General features: G+C 47.8%; 1 protein-coding gene across 2 annotated transcripts in view; it reads right to left on the bottom strand.

The window, feature by feature from the left end:
- The window catches only part of ZNF185 (zinc finger protein 185 with LIM domain), a 120593-nt gene extending 109246 nt beyond the window's left edge, over nt 1-11347 (bottom strand). The window contains exon 1 of one of the 2 annotated variants that reach the window (XM_054040624.1): nt 11260-11347. The gene's annotated coding sequence lies outside the window, so the exon portion shown is untranslated. The other variant, XM_054040625.1, reaches the window with a different exon arrangement.
- Nucleotides 11348-11770: the final 423 nt, after the last annotated feature.

Below are 11770 nucleotides of genomic sequence, written 5' to 3' on the forward strand. Positions count from 1 at the left end.
CCAAACATGGTTGTAACTAGCCTGAGTTTAGCAGGGCTTTAGCTCCAGCACGGACAGGGAATCAAACATGCTAGTGGAAACCATGCACCTAATCTCTCTATACCAGCCTCCAGCAGGGACATGGCAAGATTTCCACATAGAGCTGGTAACTGCAAATGGGCAAGAACCAAAATCCTGGATCCAAATGCAACTCATTCAGCATATGACACAGCCCACACTCTGCCTGACCCACAGAGAATATGATCTGCTGCAGCCCCCTGACAGAAGAATTAATCTCTAAACTCAGACTTCACTCCGAAAATAATTGCCTATGAAAGATTCTTGGCATTGGATGAAGAGACTATCATCAAAGAAGAGACCCAAGAAGTCACCTACCAGCAGCTCATCTCTACTAGAAATAGAAGGAAGCACTGGACATATTTGGGGCATGTACACTGGATGCCAACACACAGATTCCCACATGAAACTGTCAAGTGGAAACCAGCTGGTGTGAGGAAATGAGGACATGGTACACCCAAGAGAAAGCTTAAGAACATGGCAGGCAGGGTAGAACAGATGAGGGAAGGAAGATACTAGTTTTTGCCTTATGGTCCAACATTGGTACAAGAAGGATGTAATGAAAATCAGGCTTCACTGATTCAATCCCCAGCAGTGCTGAACATAAGGATTGTTACAAAAACACCTCTGAACTTTAATGGCTGTATGGCTCAAAATCTGAAGCCAGACTCTCATGGGTAGATAGAGCTAAACTTTGCAAATAACCTCATGCAAAAGCCTGCAGCTGCTGAACATTTCCAGACATGGAGATGCATGGTTTTGAAATCCTGATCCAAATTCAGCTTAGATCCTTTTGTTTGCCACCAAAAGGATTCAGCAAACTGGTCATGTTACAAAAGTATTTGGCTGTAACCCCAGTCAGAAATAGCTCCACACAAGATCACAATCACTGCCATATAACAGGTCTTAAAATGAAGTCAGTGGAATAAAAGAATAATACCTAGCTCTTATATAGCACTTTTTGTCCGTAGATCTCAACGCACTTCACAATGGAGGTCCCTATTTTGCAGATGGGGAAACTGAGGCATAGAGAAGGAAGTGATTGGCCCGAAGTCACCCAGCAAAGGAGTACCAGAGCTGGGAATTGAACTCAGGCCTCTTGCAGCCCAGTCCAGTGCCCTAGTGAGTTGGGTGCGTTGGGTGGGTGCCTATGATTTACTGAGCAGGTCAAAATAACTCCTGTGAAATATCTATGGAGGGGCCTTCAGTAAGCTGTGCTTTTTGATCAGTGACTGAGAACCTGATTCTCGTCGCCCTTGCATTGGTGTAATCTCATTAACGTCAACGTTACCCCATTGAAAGGAGAGAAATATCAGCGCGGGCCACAGGCACTTTCCAAGACTGAACTAAAAGGAAGTTAAAGAACAGGCCCAGCACACAACTCAGGACTGCGCGGCTACCTGCTAAAACACATCTGAGTCATTGTTCTAAGAAACTGCCGTTTCCAGAACTGGCACCTGCTACGGTAAGACAACGCCTCCCCAGAGAGCTTTAGAGACAGTGCAGTACTTGTCTCTGTCAGAAAAGCACAGCTAATTATTTTTGCTCAGAACCAACTCAATGCCCTGCACAAAGGTGGCTTTAAGAGAATATCACAGGTGCTTCTTCAGCTACCTGGTGTGCTGTACTGCCTAGCCTGTTTCCATGGTCCCTCAGTCCAGGGCCGTCCTTAAGCATACGCAGCATATGCAGCTGGGTCGGGCACCCGAAAATTTGGGGCACCACCGGGACCATTGGCGTCGACTTCTCATCTTGCCAGGGGGTGCTCGACCCCCCTGCCTCCACTCCATGCCCCGCCCCCACTCCACCCAAGTCCCCGCCCCGCCTCTTCCTGACCCTGCTCCACCCCCTCCCCCGAGAGAGGGGGGAGCTTGGCACCAGTGGGTGCTCTGCACCCACTAAATTTTCCCTCTGGGTGCTCCAGCCCCAGAGCACCCACCCATGGAGTCCACGCCTATGACCGGGCCAGTAAGAGCGGTTTGGCTCCTGCACACCCAGCACACGCTGCAGTCTCCTTACTAGGCAGAAGGCAGGGACCGTATTCACAGACCCGCATGTGCCGGCGCGGCATATTCTGCATGAGGGAGAGGGTATGAGGGTCTGTGGGGAACTGTGACTCTCTGCCGGGCGGCTTGGTATCCTCTTTGCTGCCTTGTCCCTCCCCGCAGGCTGCGAGCCCGGGCTGCTGCTCGGTGTGTGTCAGCAATGGGGGGGGTCTGTGGGCGGGGGTGGTGGCTGTGCCCCAAGTCGGGCATAGGGGCACCTTTAATAGTACTGCTTAGGGCCCCATAAATCCTAAGGACTGCCCTGCCTCAGTCAAAAACACACCAGGTTGTTGCCCTTTCACCACTTGTACATTTACTCCTCAGCTCTCTCACAAACAGAACAAGATATTGTAGCAGGAGCCTTCCACGTTGTACCCTTCCCACAACTTCCTGTCTTCCCCTTCATCCTTCCAATTACAGCTATCATATCATTAACCCAGCTATTACCACCCAAGTGTTCCTACTCCCCCAATAGAAAGTGATTAACTGCTACCAGCTGAGCCTGCAGCCTTTTCAGTGCTGCAGCAACTCTAGTGATCAGGGTGCTGCTGATAGCACTCTGTCCTGGAGCCCACGTAACACAGCATGGCATTGCTTCAGCACCTGGGGTGGAGTGGGGGTTCATACCCCTCCCTCCTACAAACCTGCCTTTTATAATACTGGTGCCCATTTCGGTATGGTAATTCTCTCTGAAAGGCAGAAATGAGGTAGAGGCCTGACTAGCTCTGGGAAGGGTAGTGGAGCTGTTTGCTTCTCAGTTACCGCTCAGGTCCCATAGCTGAGGAGACATATGCATGCTAGCTCTGAGTGAGCTACCACACTGAAAAAAGAACATAACTACAGCCGTGCAAATAGCAGGAAGAGCTAGCTGCCCGGAGCCTGAGCCCATAGGTCAGTAGCCCCTCTTGCTATGGCTACATTACTCATTTTAGGATGCTAGTGCTTCTGTCTCCTTGAGCTGTAATTTATACCTTCCAGTTCTAGTGTAGACAAAAGAGAACAACAGCCTCTCTCAACTAGAACTTAAACTAGGCGCTCTAAAAGGTTCGTTCAGCCTCATTAACCACAAGGCTTAGGGACAAAGTTTGAATCCATCAAAAGTGAGCTGTCCTAGTTAGTATTTCCACCCTGGGACCTAGGCTGGATGCCTTGAGCACATCTTTTCACAGAGTGCTGGGGAAATACCTACTTCACCTAGCTGACCTCAGCTCTGCTCCCCTCCTGCACAAGTTTCCCTGCCACACTCTGCACTTCAGCCAAACAGTGGGCATCTTTCCTTTGCTCCTGAAGTGTTAACCCTCTCTTTTCTGAATGGAATCAATGCATCTTGGCATTGTCCCCGACAGGAATCCAGCCTAGGCTAATAGTGACCAAAAACTGATTACAGTTCAGGGTCTTCTATGGACTGAGGTGATGGCCCCTCTCCAGTTCCTAATATACAAGTGGTGTCTCAGCAGCACTCAGCAGCAGCCTATCTATGCCATTGGTAAAATTCTCATTGGTTTCACCAGAAGCAGAGTTAGGTCAATGCTGAGCACTTTTGAAAATCCACCTACAGTGTCTACATCACAAAATGCATGCTCACCTCTGGCCAGGAACTGAGCTGACTGTGCTCATCTGAACAGATCACCATCTACCAGGTGACCAGGATAAACAGGAGACTTCACTCTCCAGAGCTATCCAGCTGGCACCTTTTACTTGGAGTGGGAGGTGCTGTCTGGGGTTCTCTGCTCAGTGTCCCACTCTGGTTCCCTTGTTTTAATCCTGTGACCCTCACTCTCATCTAGACTTTATACATTTGTAGTCCCCTGTAATTTGTTGCAACCCTCCCATTCCTCACTGCTTAGTTCTCAAAATCACTCATTCTGTTCAGTATCAGGGAATGAGCCACGGAGCAAAACTTGTGAGTCTCTGCTCTAGACACCATCACTCTCAGATGAAAATAGCATACGCAGGATGCACAACCACAAGGTTTATGTTTGGGACTTTGGGCAATCAGTACAACAGAGGCAGCAGTTGCAGCAAGAAAGTTTAGGATTGGCAGTGAATCAAAAGTGTAATGGATCATATTTTAATCCAATATCTGCATGCAGAGTCATTGGGCCCCTTTCTTAAAACCACTGTGGATACATAATGAAGCAATCTACACATCCTTGGTTCAGACAACAAGATACAATCAGCAAGAGAGAAACTTCTGGGTGAGCAATTTAACAGCATATATCAGACTCAGCCCTTGTGAAAAGAACTGAGTAGTTAAAGAAACAGATGGGAATAGGGGACAACCAAGGAAAGGAAGTTCTGCAGCTAGTGGTCCGAGCATGCTTTCATTACATACCCCCTGACTCATTTCCAGAAAGTCCCCCCCTGCCACCCGACCTTGTCCCTGCCTCTGGTCACTGTATGTTACCTGTGCTCTGTGCCCAATCCACAGGGGACAGGAGTCTGTAACGGCTATCACCTAGGGAACTTTATTCCCTTGGATTTTTAGCTTTGGAGGTCCCTAGTTCAATGCCTGGTGTCAGCCAAGATGGCAACCGTTACAACAGCAAAGCAATCTAGGGAGGTAGCATTCTTGTAAAGCACTTCCATTTAATGCTTGGCACAAGCTGAGCTATCCAGGCTAATGTTATAAGGGGCGGCAGAGTGGAGTCCCCCATTTAACATGAAATCCATGTTGGAAAGTAGAAGCTCCAAACCTCTGAATTGTGTGTTGTGGACAAATGACCAATATGGACTAGATGGAGGCCATCAAATTCATTTCACCTGTGATTCAAAATCCAGCTCTGAAGCCAGGTCTCTAGAAGCACAACTGCATGGTGCCACCCAATCTCTGTCATACTGACACTAGGGGTTGGTTTCAAATGTGAGCTCCTAACAGGTAATTGAGATCAAACATTAATATATCCCAGTCAGTACATGGACATGTAAAATGGACTTACTCAGCTAAGTTATTATGGACACACCATCCAAAGTGTGCCAGTATCTACTGCGAACAGCCAACCATGGAATATGAATGTTCTATTTAAGAAGACAATATGCAGCTCCTGCTAGGAGCCAACTCTGGGGAAAAAATGGTGGGTGCAAACAGAAAAGAAAATACACAGATGAAAATCGAGGCTTCCAACAGGAGTGGGAGAATAAGTACTTTTTTGTTGAATGTAAATGGTAAGGCCATGTGTCTTCTTTGCCAGATGTATATCTCGCAGTTCAAATCTTCAAACTTGCAGCATCATTTCGCTGCTAGCCATGCACATATGGATCAAGAATTCACACAAGGTTCTGAACTCCGCACTTTAAAACTGAAAACTTTGAAAAAACAAACATATGTAGAAGCCCAGTTCTTCACGAGATTTGCCAACTGATCACAGACTGTAACATTAGCCTCCTATTATGGGGCCTGGCACACAGCCCATGTGAAAAAGCCCTACTCTGAAGGAAAGCCTATACAAACGTGCCTCACTAATGTGATTTCAATCCTGTCACCAGAGAACGAGAATCTATAGAGGAAAATTTCTGGCCTGCAGCTTTCATGCCACACAATAGAATGCAAAATCTCCGACCTGAATAGTGTCATTGAATAGCAAATGCACTCACAACTTCAGCAGTGTGAATATTTGAGCATCACTTTGAATGAGTCGTGTCAGGCACAGGATAATGGTATTTGTCCGCACTGTGTCTGATGACTGTGTTGTAAGGGAAGAACTCCTCGATATCGTGTCACTAAAGGACAGAACTCGTGGACGAGATTTAAAGGAGGCGTTGATGGTGGGTAGTTGCGAAAAGCCACTTGCCTTTACAGAAACTCACTGCCATTGCAATGGATGGGTTTCTGCAAATGTGGGGCTCTGCGAATGGATTAGTAGGACTTTGTAAGTCTGATGAGAACTTTCCCAAATTTTGGACATTTCACTGTATTATTCATCGGGAGCAACTGGTATCTAAAAATCTCAAATTTGATCACGTCATGAAACCTGTCTTGCACATTGTGAAATTCATTCTCTCAAATGCACTCAGTCACAGACAATTTCAAAATCTAATTGAAGAACTGGATGAAGAAGACTCTCCTGATGATTTGCCATTTCACTGTGCAGTTCGATGGCTCTCGAGAGGTAAAGTTATTTCCCGTTTTTTTCAAGCTCCTGGAACCGGTAAAATTGTTTATGGAGGAGAAGCACAGCATACACCCCGAGCTTACAGATCCTGGATGGGTTCTAGACTTGGCATTTCTTGCAAACATGCTGCTGAATTTGGATAAACTAAATATGGACTTACAAGGAAAAATCCGGTTGCTGTCTGATCTAGTGCAAGGCGTATTTGCGTATATGAACAAACTGCAGTTGTTTCACAGACAGACACTTGAGGGAGAGCTGACACACTTTCCTTCAATATCACAACTTCAAGCCAGATCAAAAGAAGGTGCAGCAGAACTCCTAAAATGGAGCACAACTAGGTATGTGAGTGTGATTAAAGATCTTAAGGACAGTTTTGAGGAAAGATTCCAAGATTAGCAGCAGAAAGGACCTCAGATCAGCCTTCTGATTGACCCTTTTAGTGCTAAAGCCGATTGTCTGAAGCCCCCTTTAGTCACTGATGAAGCAACATCCCAGATGGAAATAATAGAACTTTTGGAAGATGACAGATTGAAATCTGTTCAGAAGACAGAGGGGACCCTTACTTTCTGGAAATCTGTACCAAAGGATAAATACCCCAACATCAGAAGTGCAGCCTTAAAATTATTCTCGATGTTCGCCTATCTTTGTGAATCTGTTTTTTCAACACTCAAATGTGAAATCCAAGCACTGATCCGTTTTGACAGACAGACACTTAAGAGAACTGCTCCGTGTGAGCACAACTGAACACAAACCAAACTTCAATGGAATTCTTGAAAGCAGAGATTGCCAGAAGTACCACTAAGTAAAAGATTAAGTTGTTATTATCGTTAACTATACATTATAAATGTATAATAAATATACATTATCAACCTATATAATGATTATGAGTGTGCATATTATATATATATAAAATCATTACATATTACTGTGTCTCTTTGGCAATGTATATTGGTAAATTCTGGCTCCTTCTCAGGCTCAGGTTGGCCACCCCTGTTCTAGGGTGACCAGGTGTTCGGTTTTTGACCAGAACACCCAGTCAAAAAGGGACCCTGGCTGCTCTGGTCAGCACTGCTGACTGAGCCATTAAAAGTCCAGTCGGCGGTGCTGCAACAGGCTAGTCCCTTCCTTTTCTGTCACCGCGCTGCACCCCGGAAGCGACCAACAGGTCTGGCTCCTAGGCAGGGGGGCCATGGAGCTCCACACGCTGCCCCCGTCCCAAGCACCGGCTCCGTACTCCCATTGGCTGGGCGGTGCCTGCGGGCAAGAGTAGCGCGCACAGTCAGGTGCGTGCCTCTGCCTAGGAGCCAGACCTGCTGCTGGCTGCTTCAGGGGCGCAGCACAGACCATGGTGCCAGGACAGGCAGGAAGTCTGCCTTAGCATCCCTGCAAGCGCCACTGACCAGGAGCTGCTGGAGGTAAGCCCATGCCCCAACCCCGAGCTCCAAACCCTTCCCCCATCCCAGAGCCCCCTCCCACACTCTGAACCCCTCATCCCCAGCCCCACCCCAGAGCCCGCACCTCCAGCCCAGAACCCGTACCCCCTCCTACATGCCAACCCCCTGCCTCAACCCGCAGCCCCCTCCCACATTCTGAATGCCTTGGTCCCACCCCCCAGCCTGGAGCCCCCTTCTGCACCCTAAACCCCTCATCCCCAGCCCCACCCCAAAGCCCACACCCCCAGTTGGAGCCCTCACCCAGTCCCACACCCCAACTCCCTGCCCCAGCCCAGAGCCCCCTCCCACACCCTGAATTCCTTATTCCCAGCCCCACCCCAGGGCCAGCACTCCCAGCCCAGAGCCCTCACCCCCTTCCACTCCCCAATCCCCTGCCTCAACCCACAGCACTCTCCCGCACTCCAAATCCCTTGGCCCCACCCCCAGCCTGAAGCCCCCTCCTGCACCCCAAAGCACTCATCCCTGGCCCCACTCCAGAGCCTGCACCCCCTCCCACATTCTGAATCCCTTGCCCCAACCCCCAGCCTGGAGCCCCCTTCTGCACCCTAAACCCCTCATCCCCAGCCCCATCCCAGAGCCCGCACCCCCAGTCAGAGCCCTCACCCCATCCCACACCCCAACTCCCTGTCCCAGCCCAGAGCCCCCTCCCACATCCTGAAGCCCTTATTTCTAGCCTCATGCTGGAGCCCGCACTCCAGTTGGAGCCCTCACTCACTCCCGCAACCCCACCCTCTGACCGAGCTCAGTGAAAGTGAGTGAGGGTGCGGGAGAGTAAGCCACCAAGGGAGGGGGAATGTAGTGAGTGGGGTGGGGTGGGGCTCAGGGAATGGCTGGGGCTAGGATGTTCAGTTTTGAGTGATTAGAAAGTAGGCAACCCTACCTATCTCCAATAGCTAATGTGTTACCCGATAAGCACTGGCTGCCTTGACCAAACTGAACACTTGCTACTTAGTTCAGTCCACTAACTTGTTCCTCAACACCTGGGAGCCCATCCCACATTGGTGACCTCCTTCCAGCACTTTCCTCTATACTGAAAACATTAATTCCGAAGATTCCTGCCAGGTGAATAAACGGAATTCCATGCCATTATATAAAATGGTGGTTTGAAAACTGTTGTTTAGATTTTAACCTCCAGGGTGTGTTGGTCTGAAGGCAAAGAATCATTTCAACCCTTCCTCTGGTCCTGGTTGCTGCAGCGATCAGGGTTCAGTTTAATTTTTGTAAGTGATTTGCTTAGCTGGTTCCAGAGACTGATAATGGGAGATGAAACCTTTCCCCTCTTCAGCACCCTTTCAGATCCAGCTCAGGGCAACAGAGAAATGGAATGAAATGAGTCTGAGGACTTAGTTCAGTCACTTGTGAACAGATGTTCACATCGCAAAGTCAACCATCATGGGCTGCTGCAGCAGAAGAGCTAAGGGAGGAATGGGTCCCACAAATGAACTTTTGTCTCAACTGGGGTGGGGGTGGGCTCTACAGGTCAGGGTGTGCAGTACCCAAGCTTGCAACCAAACAGATGCTCAGCGGGCTTGAGGCATTTACTGGATTTGCTAGTCTCTGATCCTGTCAGTGCCAGAGACACAATCCCAGACTTGGGATGAGCCAGGGTGGCAAATCTATATGAAGTTCTATGGCATCAGCATCTCAGGATCAACCCAGAGCAGACAAAGGCTTGCACAGAACTGCCTTCTGAGCACCAGTCAGTGTTTTGTATTATAACACAGAAGAGTGGGCAAAATCCCAACCTAAGAACCCTTCCAAGACATGGGTGCTACGAGTTCTGACATTTTTGTTGTTGACAATCACAGAGTTAAACCATTAACAAGGGAAACATTTCCTTGACCCCTCTCTTCCCTCTCCTCATGTGTAATATTATTGCACACACACACACACACACCAATCAACAGCATCTGGGGTCACTAACCGGACTGGGACCCCATTGTGCTATACAAACAGCAATTGATAGTTCCATATCTAGTGAGCTTACTATTATCACGATACATATTTCTAAAGCACATTTCACAACACTGTGCCCGCCATTTAATTATTATAATTACAAGTAATTAACTGCTAATTATTATTAAAGTACTTCCTTTATTTTAAAAAGGAGAGCAATGATCTCCATACCCACATAACCTTCAGCTTGAGCCCTGACCGCAATATAAAAAAAGAAAAGTAAAGACACCATTTTCCCTAGCGTCAAGGGCTCAGCCAAGCCTTACGGCCACATTACAGCTATCTCATCGATGAAGTATCATAAACAGCTCTATTTTCAACTGAAAATGTTCAACTTTTGCAATGGAAAACAGCTTTCTTTTTAACAAAATGGAATTTTTTTGTCAAAAAAATCCATTTTTGTCAAAAATTTTCAGGGTTTCATAAAAAAAGACATGAAAATTTGTTGAAAACTGGAAAAAAAAGGGTTTCAGATTTTTTTTTTTTTTTTTTTTTTAATGAAAAACACCAATTTTTGAGAACACATTTGACAAGCTTAGTTTTCATTTACAGTTGTTTTGCAGGCATAAAAAATAAAAAAAACTAATACTCCTGAGCTGTTCTACTCAGGAGCCTTTTACCTTTGGAGAGCTAGGTCTGCATGTTGCCTTGGCTCACAAGTGAAATGAGCTGGGCAGGGCTGCATCACATTTGTTAGCTACCACATCACTTGCTGAGATGGCCAAGTCTCTGTTAGGCAGAGACCTAGAACTAGACCAGCAGGTAGGGTGGAAAGGATGTAACAGGATTTGAGGTGCAGTGGAGAAGTTGGGATTGAGGGAGGTGCCTGCCTACACTAGACTGGCTCTACCTGTACTGTCAGTCCCATACCTCCCTTCCAAGAGCATTAATTTACATACTAATTCAGAGATAAGCAAATAAACCTCTGCAGGAGAAAGGGTTTGCCAGAAGTTTCATAAGCCTTCTAGCCCTCCATCACCACTCTCTCGCTCTCCAGCCCATCAGGTTAATACATACAAAGGGGAGACCAGTTCTTACTCAGTATATAATGATCTTAGGTAGAACAGTGGCTTCAGAGAGGTTGGTAGGAAGGAATGCAGCAGTCAGACAAAGCTAAGAGGTAAATGGATATGGATTATACCTGACCCAAGCCCAAGCCACATTGTCCAGATCCAGATCTGACCCCTCCTAACATTCTGGTCCACTCAGGTTCTTATACTACACTCAGCACTCTGGTAGCCCAGCAGCACTTGGACCCAGGCTATTACAGTCCATTATAGAGGGATTTCAGATACAGGTCCTGCATGCTCCACAGCACACTGGGAGCTGGGATTTTGATTCAAGCCCAGCTCTGCTAACAGCAAAAGCCTTTGGCTGAATCCCAGCACTGGCAGGTTATAAACAGCCTTTTCTTACAGTGAGCATGGGAGAGAAGAGGAGAACAAAAAGACAGAGGCTCTGTCTCGCTCTCTCCAGATGCCCCGAGAAGCATGAGTGGCCCTACCTGTGGCAGCTCTTCAGCTCAGGTTTCCCCCAAAGGTGAACTTGAGAATGGTATGTAAAGTGGCTGGAGCTGTCTCCCCCAGCTCCCTGCAGGTCTCTTCTTCCCACTCCCCAGCAGCTGCAGTGGGTTACCTGCAAGGGCTGGCTTCCGAAAGCCAAGCCTTGTTCTGAGGAGGAGATGTGGGTGTGTCTTGCCCTTCAGGGGAAGATCAAACAGGTTTCTCTGTTCAGATGCAGTCTCCCTGCTCGCTGCCTCTCACCAAGGAGGTGCCCTTCTCCCTCCACATTCCTCGCATACCCTGGTGACGTAGAGTGATGCTCAGATTATTACGAGAATAATTTGGCTGACAAATAGCAACCTCTCTGCCAGAAGCAAAGCAAATACACTGTTCCAACCACTGCTGTTCTAGGGTGGAGCCAGGCTGGCGGGACACCTGGATTGGTGCTCTGAGTATCATGCTTGTAGCACAACCGGACTTCTTGTTGAACGGGTTGTGTGTGTGTCTCATCCACCAACCAGGCCAGCTAGACAAGAAAAAGCACCAAGAAGAAACCATCTCTCTACTGGTTGTCCTCGGAGGTTGGCAGGGGGTTGCAAGAAACTTTCATTCTCACAGCACAGTCCCTTCTCTAACCCCAATGG

This window comes from Malaclemys terrapin, chromosome 9, assembly GCF_027887155.1.
Source record: "Malaclemys terrapin pileata isolate rMalTer1 chromosome 9, rMalTer1.hap1, whole genome shotgun sequence".
In the NCBI taxonomy this organism is placed as follows: Eukaryota; Metazoa; Chordata; order Testudines; family Emydidae; genus Malaclemys; species Malaclemys terrapin.